The 16,953-nt window shown below is 38.6% G+C and overlaps 1 protein-coding gene across 10 annotated transcripts in view; it reads right to left on the reverse strand.

The window, feature by feature from the left end:
- Positions 1 to 16,953, reverse strand: part of PLEKHA5 (pleckstrin homology domain containing A5) — a 165,652-nt gene that overhangs the window by 86,818 nt on the left and 61,881 nt on the right. The window lies entirely within an intron of this gene.

The raw sequence follows: 16,953 nt of genomic DNA on the forward strand, positions 1-16,953 counted from the left end.
CAAAGGAACTTCTATGCTAATAGTCACCTCCCAAATCATGTAAATCATAAATATTATATCAATTCTGCATCTGCAGTATATCATCACCACACTACTGTATCACAGAAATTGCCAGCTGATGCATTAATGAAATTATCCTAAGCACAGGTTTCTGCAAGCTAATGTATTACATCCACGTAGCCACCTACAGCTCTGATTCAGACCATCTAAATTCAGTCTGGGAATTATTTCCTGGTGAAAATCAATACCTAACTTTTACTGAGATGAGTTGCACTAGTCCCCAGAATCGTCAAACAGATGAATAAGATATTTTTGCATGTATTCATCCATCAAGACTTGTCATCCCTAAAAGAAAAACACCAAGAGAAACAAAACCCAAAGTGACACAGCAAAACCCTGGGCTTCCCTTGCTAAATACCTCTGTGTAGGTAATTGTGTTGTAATTTTCTAACTTTAATATGGAAGATTATCAGCATATTATAAAATAAAAACCTTTTCAAAACTGGAATCTGCCAAGATTTCCAAATGTCACAGTGCTGCAGCACTTTTACAATTTAGACCTTTAAGTGCAAGCAAGGAGAAAAAAAGATTCGTATTTTATATTTTTTTCTGTGATGAGAAAACAGTTACCATGAAGTGGAAACTGAAGTGTTTTTCAGTTATTTAAAACCTAACACACAACCAGATACAGTTTTGTGGGTTGGTTGGTGGTTTTTTCCCCTAAATAATTTTTATGCTGACAGATTTTGCAGCTCAAGATATGACATTCCTACAGAAATAACCATCCAGCTTGGCAGATGATATACATACAGATACATATAACTGGCTGGAAATGCACCTGGTTTTCCATTTGGTGTCCTCCACAAGAATATCCAACCCCCAAAATAACATCTGAAACACAGTTATCTACTACCATGGCCGTGTGAGCTGTATGTTAGAATCAGGTAACTCACACGTGTCTATTTGGAAAGTACTTCCCATTTCAGCATTGCAAACTAATTAAAAAAGCTCAAATTCTTGCTACATTCAGTCTCTTAGACACGTGTTTTAGCAGACAAGCATGTCTCAATAAAAATCTCGAAAGTCAGACACAGTTACAGTAAGTAACAAATCAGTAAAGTCTTCTACCTACAGTTAGGTTTCTATTTAAAACCTTAACCTGAATGCTACAAATGTTGTGCTCTACTTTGCACATATTGTGAATTACTGAATGATGGATTAGAAAAAAATAAATCATTTAAAAGAGACATTTTCCAAAGAGGTTTATGTCTAAAGAATAACAGTTGTTAAAATGCGTAAGAATTACTCACCAGTCTCCGGAGAAGTTAATTCTTTACCACAAGCTTGACACACATAAAACAAAAAACACATAAGGATGTGAGGCACAACCCTTTTCTCTTGGAAGCTGCTCCCCAGTGAGTACTGCACAACCCTGACCCAGAGGAAGAGCAACTTAGCTGTCAGGATTGCTAGTCTCTGAGAAAGCTGATACCAGGATGATGTCACATTCTTCTGAAATGTTACTGCAGCTCCAAACTATTGACTCTCTCCTACCAATAAAATCCCTACCTCTAGATGATGGAAGGCAAAAACGTTTAACAACAGGATTAAGTTTCACCAGGAGCCAATAGTAAAGATTTTCAACAGCACATGAGACAAAACGTTACAGTCAGAGGAAGTGAAAAAGGACAGATGCTGGTTAGGCTACTTAAGTACTCTCTTCTAATTACCTTCAACCTGCAAAGTTTTTATTTGTGACAGCAATATTCAGAAAACACTTCCTGAGATGGAAGGGAAGAGTAAAGGCTGGCACCACAGCACCAGGCATCTCTCAAGGCTCCAGTTAATTCAGCCAAGAAGATCTCAACTCAGCACGGTGGCCCCCTCAGACAGGCCACTTTTCTCCCTTTCTTGACCTCTTTCTGCCCCAACATTTGCTCCACAACCCTTTCTCTCATCCTGCATGCCTCATGCCAGTTGCAGGAAGCACTTGGAAACCCAATCCTCAGAAAATATTTGCCTAATTCCATTGAGAAGCAAAGGCTAGGAAACTGGATGAAAAGAAAAAAAAATAATAATCAGCAAAACCAGTAATTCTTGTGTGCTAAAATCAGGAACTTTAATACCAGAATGGATGCATCCAAACCACTAATGCAAGATGTGAAGCTATACACACTGTTAACACCACAGAAAAGAATGATCACAACAGGTACTGCAGGAAATTTGTATATAGGAAAGAAAAACGAGGGACTAACATTCCACTTTAAAAACATAAAGCAAAAAGGAGATGAAGAACATGCGGCACATTAAATCCACGTTTGCAAAGTAAAAATTAAGAGTTGCAGGGACAGCTGGGGTCTTCCACAAATCCCAAAATTTAGATTAGAGCACAGAGATCTTCCATATTAAAATCATAAACATCAAAGATTATCTTCATGAATATTTTCCAATTTAACGTCACACATCTCTAAATATGACAGCCCACAAGATTTCCAGCAGTCCTGAACCAAGAGCATGCTAATTTAGAGCTGGTTTAGTAATCAATGTGGGCACTGTGTGGGCAAGGACTGCCTTCAGTCAACTACTCTGAGGACAGTGCAAGCCTTTCAGTACAGAGAGGACTGAATTTTTGTACATTTATTAGTGAAATCATCTGTGACCTATAAAGAGAAGAATCTCGCAGCAAAAGGATCCAAGGATTGATTGATTCACAATGATCAATCACTGCTTTTAAAAAAACGATCCCACATGGTGTAAAACAAGAAATTCTAGGGAATGCACAAAGCAACAAGCCAGAAAGAACACAGAGGCCTTTGAAGTAAAGATATGGTGACACAAAACATTAAAAACATTCTTCTGATAGAAGGAATAAGGACTTGGAAAATACCCTGAAACTGCTGCCATTGGGGCAGGGAAGAAACTGGTTAAAGGGAAGCAGCCAAGGGCAAAACCAGGAATCAACTGATGCATGGAAGTCTATTGCCAGAATTCAAGCCTGTTCAGAGGCTGGTCTTGCTAATGGGTGAGATCATAAAACTTTTCTGTGTCAGAAAGAGGTTGGCTTCAAAAACCACAAGCGCTAACCCTTAAGGCAAGTGACCTATTTTGAAACAATTTCACCTGTCACACTTAGAATAGCAGGAGTCTGGAGTGCAAAACCTGAGAAAATGTTGTTTCCAAAAAAGCTATGCAATAGGAGACTGGAAGCAAAGATTAACAATCCAGAAATCAGTTGGAAAATTGAGGAGTTTTATCGTAAGTCATGAGTTCAGTGGTCAACATTAGAGACTATGCTTCCTTTTCTCACTCATTTGCACATTAAATTTACCAAACTGATCCACTGCTTGAAATTAAGGTAGCAATCTTTTCCTCTTTTTATTGATAGCATATGATAAGCTTTATAGATGTAATTAATCTCTTGATAGTTCCATGGCATTAAAGCCTCTCTTTGTAAGACTTGTGCTATTTCCAGAAGAATCTAAATTTCATTAATAGCCTCCAGTACTGATTTCAGCATTAAGATTTGATAAAGCATTAGCACATGACATTTGAAGACAAAGACCCAAGCAGCTGGAAGAGAGAACTACCAGTTTTGAGACATGGCAGTTTATCAGAAGGTAAGGGTTAATTTGAATGAGAGAAAAACTTAGTATTTAATTACACCAACTTTCTGCTATTTTCCAGTTTCCAATTTCAGATGAAAAAAAAAGAAAATAGTAACTTCATAGGAAAAAACCCCCACATTTCTGAATGGCTTGCAAACTGAGATTTCACCCAGCACTGAAGCATCACCATTTTAATGAGTTTAATTTCATAAAAATGTAAGATAGGCGAGACTAATCCTGAAAGTCTAAATCAGAGTAAGACAACAGGTCCTTGCTACTGTTGAACATACTATCCCAGAGAGTTATGGACTGTTCCACTAAATGTGATTTGCTATTTTCAAGTAAGAAGAAAAATTTTGGTTTTTTCAGCCAAACCAATGCAAAGACAAAACAACATAACTGGGCTGAAGGAGCAGGGGAAAATAAAATTGTTCTGGGTACACGTGTACAGATGACCACATGGCAATCTCACCACTATTTTCCACAGAATTTAAGGGTTTATGTTCACGTTATTACTAAGGTCTTTAGACATCTGGTTTAGGGAATGTGCTTCTGATTAGTGCAACAGGCTGCCTTAGGGACAGTCAGTATAAATGCTACAATATATAAAAACCTTAAGTCAAAAAGATTTTAAACAGAAGTGAGACTCATACAAAAACGTAAGACGAAAAAGACTTCTGGTGGTCATGAAATTCCACCCCATGCTCAGAGATAAATTCAATATCAGATCAGGTTGCAAAGGCCCTTGTCCAGTTGAGTTCCAAAAATCTTCAATAGTGACGCCATAGCCTTTTTGTGATCAACAGATTTGGGGTTTTGACTACTATTATTTTAATCTGTCAGAATGTACCTTATTGCAATTTATGACCATTGCCTCTTGAGCTTTGTGCAGTTCTGAAGAGAGTCTGTCCTTCTCTATAAAGACTACAATTATGTCCTTGCTTTTGTCTTCTCTTCAGGCTAAACATACCAAACCCCTTAAGCCTCTTCTAGTACACCCTATCTTTTGGCCCTGTCCTGGACTCACTCATGTTTGTCTCTCTCTCATATTGATGTGACCCACACTGGGTCATTATCCCAGAGATAATCTCCAAAGTGATGAATTAATGGGAATAATCACCATTCTAGCTAAGGCAGCTCTATACATGGTTAGCCTTCATCACCATTCCAGCAAATAATGCAGCTTGCTGTCCACCAGGACCCACAGGCCGTTTTCCAGGATGCTGCTCCTCCAATTTGCACATTTGCTTTTGCTGAACTCCAGCACATCCCACTTGGCTCACGGCTCCAATCCCTGCCAACGACTGCCCTGCCCTCCGGCCCAACCCTCCTCCCAAGGGTGGTGTCCTCCAGGAACTTGCTGATGGTGCATTCTGCCTCACTGCCTGACCTGCTGACTGAGGAGTGTTAAAATAGTTTCACCCCAGCATCAACTCCCAGAAAGACTCCTTGTAAACAAGGAGATTTAAAACTTGGAACTATTGATTCCTACTCCTTAAGCCTGACGGTGCAATCAATTTTTCACCTATCGTGTAGTCCATTCATCCAATCCATACCCCCCCCCCATTTAGATACAAAGGAAAATACATCAAAAGCCTTGCTGAAGGTAAATGGCACCGCTTTCCCCCTCAAATGAAGAGGCAATTATTGTAGGAGGTAGTCAGGTTGGTCAGGTAAGATTTTTCCTTGTTACACCCAAGCTGGCTGTTCCCAATTAATCACCTTCGAGTCTTTCAAAAGCCTAGAAATAGTGTCTATGAGAATTTGCTCAATAATATTCTCAGGGAAAGAGGTGAAGCTGACCAGTGTTTAGTTCCCTGGACTCTCTTCCTTGCTTTCCTTTTGAATACAGTAATGTTTGCCCTTTTCCAGTCACCAGGGTTATCCGTGTTGATAAAAAACAGTCTCACGGTGACATCTGTCAGCTCACTCAGCACCCTCAGCTGTTTATGTTCCTATAATAATAAGAATCCACGGCAGCTTCAAACACCAGTCAGAAAATAACTCACAACTGAATGTCATATTAAAAAATAACAACATAGGAGGAGTAAGGACCTTGAGGCAGCTTATATCTGTCAAAACAAAAAAGAAGAGCTGGAACAACAAATGACCCCACAGGAAACACATCACTGGTCCTGGCCGCCACCTAGCCCAAGTTGCTGGTATGATCCAGGACCTACTGGGACACATCTTCTGATATTTCTGCTAAATCCACAAACTTGCTGTAAACCTACCCCAGTATTCCTTTAAGTTTGCTCTGCTTAGTTTAAGCTCTATACACCATGAACGAAAATGTTAATGAATTTTGAAGTAGGAATTTTGACTGTTTGCTGTTGACGAAACAGGTAGAACAAATCTTCCCAGAGGGAAAGCCCAACCTTGGTTTGCAACTGGAATGTCTTGTTCTGTCCCAAACATCAAACAAGTTAAAGACACGTAATAGAAACTGCATGCAGCATGAACATTACCAGTCCAGCAGCCTTAGCAGGGAAGGTAAGGCCCCACAACAGCCTGTGGGACACTTTTTCCCAATTACAGTGACATACAAAGACACTAACAGAGAACCTTAAATAAGCTTGGGAATAAACAGTCAGCATTTAGAGCTGCTAGCCTTTCCAGAATAACATGTTTATAGCTTATATACAGTCTTTGATTCTATGCATTTAAAATAAAAAGAAACTCCTTTCCTCCTTTCCAGTGCTTTTAGAGGAAGGAAACAGTATTTTTAGATTTATTTCTGGAAGACCAGAATTAAAGTAAATGTCTGGTTAAAGCACAGATTAAATAAAAAAAAATATATATTTCTCAGCTACAGCATCTTCTGTTAAAGCAAACTGCACCTCAATCCAAGTGATGTAGTCACATCTCACTCTGATGCTGAGAGAGAGCTTGCCATCAGGCCCAGCTGTAACAAAACATTTCAGAGAATTTTAGCACACTACTTAAACCAACATCAGTCACAATCTACTCTTCACACTAATAATAATCACAGAATCACAGAATGGTTTGGGTTGGAAGGGACCTGCAAGATCATCCAGTTCCAATCCCCCTGCCATAGGCAGGGACACCTTTCACTAGACCAGGCTGTTCAGAGCCCCATCCAACCTGGCCTTGAACACTTCCAGGAATGGGGCATCCACAGCTTCTCTGGGCAACCTGTTCCAGTGCATAACCACCCCGTGAGCAAAGGATTTCTTCCTAATACCTAATCTAAATCTACTTTTAGTTTAAAATCATTGTCCCTTGCCCTGTCGCTGTCTGCCTGTATAAAAAGTCCCTCTCCCTCTGTTTTATAACCCCCCTCAATTACTTCCCTTGCTTTTCTAATGCACACTTCATGTTTAATCCAGTCTAAATTCAGAATGCAACTCTTCAGAAAAGAGCAGTCACGAAACCTGATTATCTAGGAATTTTATTCACTGTAAAACAGATTTTCAAGCATGTGCCAGACATGAAGGACCCACAGTCTCCCACAGCTCAGCACTAAAGCCTGAATCTTCTGAGATGGAAGACAGACACACTTATTCCATTCCCTGAAGCCTGTGACAGTCTTCTGCTCCCCCCAGTGGCAAAAACTCAAATATAATCCACAAGGACGCCACTAAAGCAGCATCACTTGCTCATACAACACTGTTCTTGGAGGTTCTTCAAACCAAAAATTTCCAGTATGTAAAGGATGTTTGTTCTACAAAATACAAACAAATGGTCTAAATCAGCATTCATCTTGAACCCATATTTGAGCAAAAAAATTTTAGGAACTGGTAAATATATTAAATAGTTCATAATGAAAACAGACTTTAAATTAATCTATGATCCTAAACTTGGCTGCCACTTTCTCAGCTTATGACAAAGGGAAAAAAGGTCACCTTTAGAAGTAAAAATATTTTTATAGAAGTATTAGTAGCAATCTTCTGTTTAAAAAAAGTCATAAAAAGCTGCTGCCATGTAGATACAGATATTATTTGCCTGCTCTTATCAGCCTTCTGATGTTTTCCTTCTCTTCAGCTTCAAAAAGTTTTTTTAAGAAATGAGCATAGTAAGAACAGTATTTTCTGAAAGGTGAACCAAATGAGTATTTAAAAAAATAATTCTGACATTTAGTATAACTTTGAGGATATATCTTAGACACAGTAAACACTTATATAAGTAGCAGTTTTCTATATTCAAAGAATGACCACAAAATTATGTTACTTCAAATATCTTTTTGCTTGTATTAGTGGCATCTAATTTAGCCTCATCTAAGAGCTAACGGACCTATATTTAAAATTTGCACATCACTTATGAAAAATGACTTCTAATCTTAGAGAGTCTTAGAAATCTGAATTCAATGGGAGACAGCCAACAGCCATGGAAAAGCATAACACGTGTGAGGTGACATCTAGAAACCGCTTAACAAAACAACAAAATTTAGCAACTGGGTATCAGGGAGTGCAACTAAAACATCAACACTGTAAGATTTCAGCACTTCTGACAGGGATATTGACTTATTACTGAAACACTTCAAGAAAAGTGTAACTTCTGTTTAAGAAAATGCTTGATTTTTAGCAGTTGTTAATGAGCAACACTGTGGCATGGTAGCCCTTTGACAAACCTGTCTTCAGTTTAGTAACAAAAATACAGAAGGACTGTCCTTTTGGTCAGGATAGGGTATTGTTCAAACCACACACTCCAGAGAAAGCTCAGCAGCAGGCAGGCAGATGGCACAAACCCAGAGAAAGCCCTGGGAATGGCACTGAAGCCAACAGCAGAGGGACAGCACAACGGGCCAGGAGTTGGAGGACCTGCTCTGCAAAAAGACACTGAGGGAGCCAAGTTGGTTTAGCCTGGAGATGTGATGGCTTCAGGGGTCCTGACAGCAGCCTGGTTGTTCCTACAAGGAGGAAACCAAGGAAATGAAGCCAAGCTCTTCACAACAGAGCTTGGCAGAGGCTGAGAGACAACAGACACGAGTGAAAACCAGAGAGGTTCAGACCGGACATGAGGAAAAACGGCTTTGTGTACGGCGGTCAGGTGGTGGGACAGGTTGCCCAGAGAGGTTGTGGCATCTCCATCCTTGGGGTCTCTCAGGACCATACAGGACAAAATCCTCAGCAGCCTGGTCTGAGCCCAGAGCTGACCCTGCTTTGGGCAGGAGGTTGGACAAGTGATGTCCTACATCACTTTTGGACTGAATAATCCTGTGTTTCCTTACCAGCTCCCTTCAGTAAGGAATGGTAAGAAAAGAACCCAAGGGCCTTTTTGTTTCATGCGCTGAATGAGGTGAGATAATGAACCCACATTAGTTCAAAACATTATCTAGGAATTTTATTCACTGTAAAACAGATTTTCAAGCATGTGCCAGACATGAAGGACCCACAGTCTTCCACAGCTCAGCACTAAAGCCTGAATCTTCTGAGATGGAAGACAGACACTCTTATTCCATTCCCTGAAGGTCCAAAACATTAACACAAGAGTTTAAATACCATATTTAAGAAAACCAATTACCAAATCTCACTGGTCAGAACTGAACTCAGTGCTTTATTAACTTAATAGTTAACTTAAAGCTTAATTCTTATACTTACCCCAGGTTTTATGCAATCCAAAAACTTTCCAACACAGGTATTGAAAATTACCTATATGTTGTGCTGCTTTTAAATATATTTAAGTGTGCAATGTTTCAACAAACTCGAAGCCATCTAGTAGGTTAGAGTATCCCCCAAACAATGTTGCAATAAATACGGTTTAAACTGCACCGGAAGAACTTCTATGCTGGAGTTTTCCCTCTTATTGTCAAGGATTCCTGCACCAACCCTCTACTTCTAAATCAGAGAATAACAACCTTCATTATTTTTGCATACTTCAAGTTTCTCAAGTGCTTTTCAAGCCAAAGCCCTTGAACTGTCACAAAGTGGTTCTAGCCAACCTTCCCGTCTCTCATTTGTTCTGAGGAGAAAAATGATTAACTCCAACAGCCAGCGAAATAAATGCTACCCACATGGAGCAATCCTGTCACATCTTGATATTAGCACTACTACGAGCAGCACTGAAGCCAGCGAGGCAAGGTTTACACAGTGATCTTTCACTGCATCTCCTGACAACCCTGGAAATGAGTTACAAGCCCGTAAAGCAAGAGCCATCGCTCAAACTTGAAGTAAAAGCAGCAGCTCTCCTCGATTCAGGAAAGCAGAAAACCAACATGCTCAGTTGAAACAAGGTGCGTTCATCAGATCAAGGAGAAGAAAAGGAGTTAGAGTCCAGTAGAGGGGGAGCAAGATTTGATAATTTCATTTTATATTATTATTCCATTTTTTTCTCGCCCAAAAGACGAAGGTGACAAAACTGGAGGATTGGTTGAAGCGGTCATTTATGTGGTTTAAAAACAGTGAGTTTGTGAGTTTTAAGATCTAACAGATTTCTGAATTTCATTTCCATGCTTGTCTTTCAGATGTATTCTGCAGATTTTCCTTGAGGATTAAGATGACAGTGTGAGAAGCAGCTTTGTAAGAATTTTTCTCCCGCTCTCTTTTAATGATTTTGCAAGTGTTCATACCAGTGCACAGCAGCTATTTGGCTTCACTGGCATGGTTTCCCTGAGTGCATTCCACTGAGGTACATCAAATGAAATACTGTTAGGCCGGTCCTTTTGATATCTCAAAAATAATCCGGATTTCAAACATTTCCCCCAATAATTATAGGAAGATTCACATTAAAAACAGTTCAGCTCTTTGCAGAATGAATTCTGATCTACATCTACTGGATACTGCCTGTCAGGAAACATGAACAGAATTACTGGTAACCATCTCCAGTGTCATAAAGGATTTGACACACTCTGAAAAACCATCAAGTTAGAACTTACAAGCTTCTTTATTCTACATATTTGGTATTTGTTTCCAACACAGATGACGTGCTAGAGGCATTTGTCAATAACTTTAAACCAACTGCAAACCATTCATAAATTATAATTTCTGCCTCTAGATTAAGGACTGCCATGACAACAGAATCAGCAGAGGAATCTACTGTCTTCAACTACTTTATTTTCTAGGTAAAGAGCAGTAAGGTCTTACTGATTATTACTACTTGTAACTGTAATTCTTCAATTAATTCTTCAATTATGTTCATTCCATATGAGAGAGCTGCAGAGAACTGGAAATACAGTCACCAGTCACAGTGTCTACATTTTTAGCAGTAAGAATGCTATTGGTGTGTGCAAAAGGTCCCACAAGTTAAAAGTAGAAACAGTGTGCACTACTTGCAGACACTGAAATGCCTTTCAGTGAAAAAGGGTCCAGTGTTCTAAACGGTAAACTTTTCCTGAATGCCACGGGGATATAAGAGCTTTGCAGAGAATCAACTGGAAACTATTAAGAATATCTTCTTCTAATGTCTTTCAAGGAAATGGCTCTACCATTTTAATTTAATCTTTTAAATAAACTGTGAGGGTAACAAGAAACAGAAGATTCAGTCTGGGAAGCTAAAGTGCTTTCTGGATCAGAAAGTGTAGAAGTGCTTGAGAAACTATAACCTGGTTGTGGTTAGTGTAAAGTACAGGCCAGACTTACACATACAGGTGTGTACACACTCCATGCACTCACACTGCAGCGACTCTTGACATTTCTTAGCTTCTATTCCCTTGACTGCTGTGCTATTACTCTTCCGCACAGTTCTCTGTCTTTGTTCCAGCTTTACAGAGTTTTCAGAAATTTTTACATGAAAATGAAGGAGGGGACTGCAGTCAGAATGTCTCAGTATCACTTCAACATAGTTGTCAGAAAATGACACACTGCTACTCTAATAGATGCGTCACTATAACATTAAATGAAGAAATCAAATAAATCTAATTTTGTTGAAGTCTCACACTGATTAATATATTCAATAGTCCTATTTAAACAAAATCTAAACTGTTCTTACTTGATTTCAACACAGACAAGCTAATGAAATAAAAAACTGCATTCAATGGATCAAATCATCAACCTGAATCTAACCTGTGAATGAGAATCATTACAGGACAGAACAAGGACAAGAATACCTTAGCACTGAGGGCCCCCCGAAGCTGATGAATTAAGGACCCTAAACATATCATATTACAGGGCAGTGCCATGTGAAGATACCAGAATAGACTGGATTGTGGGTCAGCTAGAATTTCTAAATGGGATAACACAGAGCTGGCAGTGAAGATCTCAAAAACAATCCAGCCATGTGAGCAAGAAGTTTCTCTAGGGCTATTTGGCTTTTCTTCCTGTGGGGCCAGGTGCAGCTTTGCACTGACATGCATTTCAGTGCCTGAGGTATTTGACTGACAGTCATTCAGGGATCACAGCATCAAGCTAATTGAATCAAGGATATGCCCTTTGGCTTCACTTTCTGCTTCACCAGACTTTTTCTGTGATCTTGGTTAAGTAAACTTCTGTTTCCATTTCCTATCTGTGCTATCATGATACAAAATACTCCCCACCATTAAAGCAAGTAAACTCAACAGTGAGATACTAAGGCTGTAATGGAAGGTTGTGGGGAATGTTCTCATCCCATTCTGACCATTGATGCAGTTAGAAATTAAATTCAGCCTAAACCTGTCAAGTACCATCTTTAAAAATCAAACTCACTAGGTTCTAGGAAACATTCAAGTTCAAGTAAGCCCTTCAGTAGCTGGTTTTCCTCCTCCCCTGACCAGTGCCCCATCTGTAACCAGCAACATCTTACAGATGTTTCTGTAAGATACATTTTCAGATAAAATTTTGAGGATCTGGTGAAATCCCATCACTTGTAATTATTTGAGTCACATCACTGCCTCAGTCCCTCATCATCTGTGCAAATCCTGCCTCCCACTGGCACTGCCATGATCCATGGAGCAGCAGCCAGAACCACACAGTACCTGGAGATACTTCCAGAGGCAGCACTGAAGTACTTATTTTGACAGTCTCAAAGTGAGGGCTACTAAAGATATCTGTCTTTTCTTTGCTCGTAGAGAAAACAAACGCGCCGGGCAGTGTGGGATGAGACAGATGGCATTACTGAAAATTGCATTGTTCAAGTCATGCCTTTTCCTTCTCTGCTATGATATGACAACCTTGATGTCTCAGGATATTTTCTCCAGGAGGGAAATAAAATTTCTCAGAATAGTGAAAAAGAAAGAAAAAAATCTAACTTAGTTTTCCCAGGTAAGATACAGCCTCTAGTATCAGACAAATTTCTATTTAGTAAAATTGTTCAAAATTTTATTGATCTTCTGCTTTTTAACGACAGTTCTGAAAACCTTTTTGTATTTCTTGTTTCTCAATACATTTTCCCCCTCAAAAACCTCCATCATATTCTGAACATATTTAAAATAATGCAATACAGACATTTTCCTTTTTCATTTTTAACTTAATCATGGATCACACATAAAGGCACCTCTGTAAAAAGACTCCGTAACAAATACTGTTCAGTGAAAACCCTGAAGGTCATTCCACTAAAGATGTTACTCAGTTTTTGTCACCAAACACTATGTTTTCACAGATTAAAAGGTCTTTATTTAAATGCCAATATGCTAATTTTCATGTAAATGACAGATTATCTACTAATTTGATTATGTTATGATACCTATACAATTCCCTGAGGAAAAAAAGCTGTACACATTATTATACATATCATGGTAGAATATGCAAAGGGACCATCAGAAATATAAAGACAGACAAATTTAGGAACAAACTTTAAAGACTGAAAACACTGAACTGCTCATTAAACTAATCATTTATACATAAACAGGAAAGTACAGAACATGAAAACCTTTTGGTGCTTGATGTTTTTGGACAAGATATGAATTGCATACCAGTCCCTTCAAATGGCCTGAAGTACGTAATAATTAATTTTTTTTTTTGTCCCCTCAATGGTTGTGCTTTGGAAGAGCAAAAAATTTTGACTGGCTTAAATACAAAAAAGTCACTGTATGGCACATACTCCCATTAAATTCAGATTCGTTTTACGAACACACAATTCAATTGCCACTTTCCTAAAGCCACTGAGATGTTCAAAATACAAAGCTATTGTCTCCTACCACAATACTGAAATGTGCATAGGACTGAATATCCTAAAAATATTTTAAATACTGATGCTCTCTGAAGCACAAAATAATATTCCATATTCTCTTAAAAAGTATGGATGTATGTATAAGCCTAAGGAGAGTGATGCTCTTTTGCACTAAAAAAAAACTGAATAAATTTTAACACTTTTGTATTGCTTTGAGAAATATTCCCGTACTTTTTTCTGGAGAAGAGGTAAGGTTGGAAATTCTGACCTACAAAAAGGAACATTTTACTCTTGTAGGAAATCTTGTAGGAAATTTTAAGTTCCAAACACTCACGTTATACAAAATCATTTGCTAAATTTTTACCAACAGACATTCCCACTAAATACTTTCCCATTATCGAATTGCAATGATCTGGCATATTCATGGCTAAAATCTGCCCAAAATCACAGCACTATCTACCACTCATTTTAAACCTCAATGTACTGAAAAAGTAGACACAATTCTCAGCTCATTCAGCAAGGACTTAGCCAACTCCTTACCATTTCCACTCTCTTGGTACAAAAAAAAAGCTGAAGTTTTTTAAAAAATAAACCAATTCCAAACATTTTAGGTCTTCACTTTAACAAGCCTGTTTCTCAACTTATACTAGAGACATATAGAAAGAACTAATAATGCCTTCTTTATTTTTCCATAAAGTCTCAGACTGAATGCTGACATTACAGCCAATTATTTTAAATGAGTACTGGTGTGCAGTTTCTTTTTCATTTAGCAAAGTAAATTTAGCTCATGCTTGTGAAACACAGCTCCACTCCTTCCTCCACTCTACAAGAAAAGGAAACTAAAAAATGGCATTCTTCTCTTGAAAGTATCACACTGTAGCACACTGTCTAAAATGGGTCAAGATCTGATGCAGAACGCTGACAAGGTTTTTAGACACAACCATCAGCCTAAAAATTGTCACAGGCTCTCTCCATCTGGCCCATCAACTGAGTATGTGCAATTGTCAGCAGGAGTAAAATCTTTCATTTAGAACACAACGTGAATGGAAAAAGACTGAGCCTTCACTGTCCAAAGGATTTTAATCATTCAGAAAACAGTTGGCAGGCAGCCTAAGTGATACATATACAGGAGGTTCCCCTTCACCCCCCGTCCTCTTCTGATTTTCTTTTCCCTGTGCAAACATTTATATTTTAAAAAAATAAATAAATTCAAGCGCAAAGTTTATTTAAACATTATTTCAGCAGTGGTGCTTCCTCAAAATGACTAAGGCCACTACACCACATTCTTACTGCTCTCCTAGTGAAGAAGTGCCACACAAGTCAGTAACTCTTTATTCATGTGAAAAACAGAATACATTTTTTCATCCTCTTAAAAAAACAAATAAATAACTGAACCAGTTGAAATACAGGCCTTATACTGCCAGTCACAAAGAGACCCACAAAGATCCTTCCAGAGACCTACAGCTTCTGAAAATCTGAGAGGGAAGTCTACAAAGTGGAGTTGTAAAAACTCAAACCTTACACTCTGGTATTTTATTGTGAGTTACAATATACTGATCTACAATAAAATAAAATAAAATCCTACTGATGGCTGGCATGTCTAAAAGAGATTATATAATTCCTTAAAATCAAGAAGGGTACTTTTATTCAATTTCAGTTCTCAATTCAGTGCAATTTTAATGCACTCTGAGTAAAGCTGCACAATCAGCAGCCCTTACACACATTCACCCTCCTTCTCTGCATATTCTGGGTGTGTAAATAGATATGTGCAACACATCTAGAAATAAAAGGAAATCAACAAAACTAACACAGTAAAGTTTTATCAAAAACAAAAGTTGTCAGGTTCTCTGAGATCTCAAAATAACCTGTTTATGTACAATCACCATAAAGATTATAAATACAAGGCAATTATTTTCTACATGCTACCCATGACCAAAAGTGGACTTATATGTTAAACAAAATGGGTACAGACAAGAGTAGCACTGTGGAGTAGGCAGTATCTTACCTGTAAAATCTCAGTTAACCTTTATAAGTATAATGTAAGAATTCCTCTTTTTGGAAAACTAACCAGAGTCAGCACTTACTTCAAAGGCAAGAACAAATATTATTCTGAAGAGTAAAATAGATGAGATCAAGGTTATAAAAATAACTTGAGATGTTTGACGCAAGTTTCTGCTTTCCCTGAGACTAAAAACTATTCCCTTATAAAACCTGTGAATTATGACTTTTTACAATTTAAATTTTACTTATTTCAAAGGGATATCTCAGTAGAATCATACTAAGACCAAACTTATTCAGCAACTCAAATCAGTAATCTCACATGTTTGCATGCTCACAGTGATAAAAGAATGAAGCCAAAACAGCTAAATGCTACTTTTTTTTTTTGGAACGTATTTATCTTTTATAAGTGTTTCTTTCATACTGCCACTCCAACTGCCTGCTCTGCAGTCACCAATGCAAGTCTTTTCCTTTCTTATCTCTTCGTTACCTTTCTAAAAGGGCTTAAGTTTTCTAGGTTTGCTGTTTATCCAGAAATTGTCCTATGGCAAATCTGTGCAGCTTCACAGCATTTTCCACATCTCTGTGAGACACAGTTCACGGCACCTGAAGGCACCACCATCATGAAACGACGTACTGCGGTTATAAGAGTGAGAACTTAGTATTAGAAACAGCATGCTTTGAAGATAACAAGCCACTACAGTGATATATTTTGCCCAACACAGGTCTGCAGTTACCCCTGGCTGTCTCTCTTTCATCATTTCTCAGAGTGGCACAACCCTGTTCTGGCAGCCGAAGTGCCGGTTTTCTGATGGGTTATGACAGCCCTTTGCCACCACAAGGCCTCAATTAAACGCATTATCCTCAGGCTTTAACAAAAATCTTAACCACTACGTCCATTCAGACCGTTTTTCCCCAGAACTCTGCACCAGGGGGTCAAGCAAACTCACATTCAAGCACTCAAGATTCACACACTCCACTCTCCACCCTGTCTCCTTTCCAGCCGGGACTGTCACAGCGCTGATGAAGCTCATGGGTTTATTGATTTTACTCCTCGGCACCAGGTCAATTGGAATCATAACAGGGGTTATGCTTGGCACAAATCTCTTTTGTCAGGCTCAGTGGATTCACTGACAAGCAGTTTTTTCCCCATTGTAATTCAACTCTCTTATCCAGAGGACTGAAGTATATGCGTGCAATCCCAACAGGATGAAGAGCGTCTGCTTGTAAAAACAAACTGCCTTCCCAACCCAAAAATGCATGTGAATGCATCACAGTTAAGACCTCCAACCTCAATCTAGTGATAAACTCCAGCATGTCACTACTGAAACCTTAAAACACCCATGAAGTTCTATCATGATATTAAACC

Source organism: Chiroxiphia lanceolata, chromosome 5 (genome assembly GCF_009829145.1).
Source record: "Chiroxiphia lanceolata isolate bChiLan1 chromosome 5, bChiLan1.pri, whole genome shotgun sequence".
Classification (NCBI taxonomy): Eukaryota; Metazoa; Chordata; class Aves; order Passeriformes; family Pipridae; genus Chiroxiphia; species Chiroxiphia lanceolata.